This window comes from Propithecus coquereli, unplaced genomic scaffold (assembly GCF_000956105.1).
Source record: "Propithecus coquereli isolate 6110/MARCELLA unplaced genomic scaffold, Pcoq_1.0 Scaffold407, whole genome shotgun sequence".
NCBI classification, from domain to species: domain Eukaryota; kingdom Metazoa; phylum Chordata; class Mammalia; order Primates; family Indriidae; genus Propithecus; species Propithecus coquereli.
In genome coordinates, this window is record NW_012149808.1 from 999,807 (window position 1) to 1,002,339 (window position 2,533).

Sequence of the window (2,533 nt, forward strand, 5' to 3'; positions counted from 1 at the left end):
CACCTATTGACATGTGACTTGCCATACCTCATATGCTATACCTCATCCCATTGACATTGTGTTTGTCCATGAAACTCGGTTTGGCCAAGGGCATGAGAACATACATATTATACCTGCTGCATCCAATTAAGAACCATGTATGTTTCCATCACTTTTGCTTTCTCTCTGCCACAAGACCAATATTTCTCATACAGGATTTTTTTCCTTTAGTGCAGATTCGCAGTTAGAAGACACATAGATGGGGGAAGAACAAGCTATTCACAGACACTGACATGCAATGTGTTCAGCAAATAAATGTTTATCATTGTAAGCCACTGAGATTTTGGGCTATTGTAACTATGCAAAGGAGGTGACTAATACACTTGTGTATTAATAAACAAATTATTATATCAGAAACTGTGAAATGAGATTTTATCCTTCTTACAAGATAAAAAGTAAGAGCCTTCCACAGTTTTATTTATATATATAGACAAGAAACATGAGGCCGCCAGGTTGGAGACAAAGACTGCTTGTATTACTCATGGCAGAAACAGGAGCCAGAACAATGTTTTTCGTTCCCCAAACCCCATCCACCACAATGGGGTACCTATAGATGATGGTACCTATAGATGTAGGGAAATGCATTACAGGAGAGGTATCCCCAAATTAGGAAACTTCAGTCTAATATAGGGCTGTTTAATGACCTATCCGCTCAGCTTCCCATCCCAAGAGAAAGAGTGACCTGATCCTTATTTTGGATTGTAAGCAATTCTTTTGCGGGGAGAGGAGGAAGACTATTATGGAATGTCAAAGGTGTGGAAGGCATATTCTATCTTTATTACATTGGCCAGGAAACAAATCTGCCAATGCAGAGGAAAACACTATCTCTAGTTTCCAAAAATGTTTTCATAACGAACACTTTCAAAAGATTATCAGTTCCCTTGACCCAGAGGATCCAAACCATGCAGAAATGTAAAAAGATTTGACTCTCACCACATATTTGTACATGCACCTATATGCTTGCATGTAACTATTTCATATACATATATATTTAGATCTACATAGTCTATATGCATATTCTTGTTTTTATAAAATTAAGATCATACTGGTAATTTTGCTTATGTACTTACTCTGTGTCACCTAACAAGAGGTAATGTACTTATTCCATGCCTATATATGTTCTTTGAGGATATTATTTTTAGTAACTGTGTATTATATCATAATGTGACATAATAATATAATAAAATTAGTAATTCCCTATAATTGAAAATGTAGGTAGTTTGCAAATATTTAATACTGTATAATGCTATAACAATCTATATTTCATGAAATATATCTTCATATTCTGTTGTCCTTGGAGGTTTTATGTGCGAAGGGAAATACATCATTCTTTATGATTATTTCCCCAACTGGATATTATTATAACATCTTCTTAATCTGTTCAAGTAATGAATATATTTTTTTCGTAAGTATAAAGTTAATCAGAGATACATTATATTGGTCACCACAATCAACCAAAATTTCTTTGGATTTCTACTTCACTAAACTTTATTTCCTTACATGTATGCTCCTTAAATTGATGACTATTATTGTCTCACTCTTCTGATTAGGATTTAATGGGGTATATATCAATGGAAGATAAGTTCCATCTATCAGACATTATGAAATTGAAGAAGGACCAATGATAAGTTATCCTTGCCACCAGGGGAAGAAGAAGGGTAGTGGAAATGTCTAGGGACCAAGTCATAGTTTGGGGTGGTTATTATAAACATCAGTCTTGCTGAGACATCTAGAGACTCTTAAGAGCTCCTCAGCAATCAAGCTTTCAGCCAGCCGTATATGCCCTAATAGGGTACCCAGATAAAATACAGGCTATCTAGTGAAATTGGGATTTCAGATAAACAGCATATTTTTAAGTGTAAATATTACCAAATATTGCCTGGTACATACTTATGCTAGCAAAACATTTGTTGTTTATCTGAAATTCAAATTTAACTAAGTGGCCTGTATTTTTCTTTGAAAAATATAACAACACTAATAATAATTGAGGAAGACCAGATGCTGAAGATCTACCACAAGTGGTCCATGGATAGAAAATTTTAGGAGATGTTATGATTGGTATTTTTTAAATTCACAAACATAAAATAATTATACTTCTTTTCTTATCTATGTACTTGATGTTGATTTATTTTTTAGAGTGGAATAAATCAAAATATGACTTGTCCTTAGTCAGTTTGACTAGAGGTTTAGCAATTTTCTTAATCTTCCTAAAGAACTGGCTTTTTGTTTCAATGATTTTCCTCTATTGTTTTTCTGTTTTCTCTTTCATTGATTTTTACTTTGATCTTCATTATTTCCTTTCTTCTACTTATTGTTTATTTTATTTTCTCTTCTTTTTACAGTTTTGTTTAAGTGAAAGCTAAAGGTTTCTTTTAATGAAAAAACCTTTTATTTTTCTAATATAGGCAATGAATACAGGTGATAAAAATCCCTGTTCCCCAATTGTTCTAGTGACATCCCACAAGTTTCCATTTTCCTTTAGTTCAAAATACTT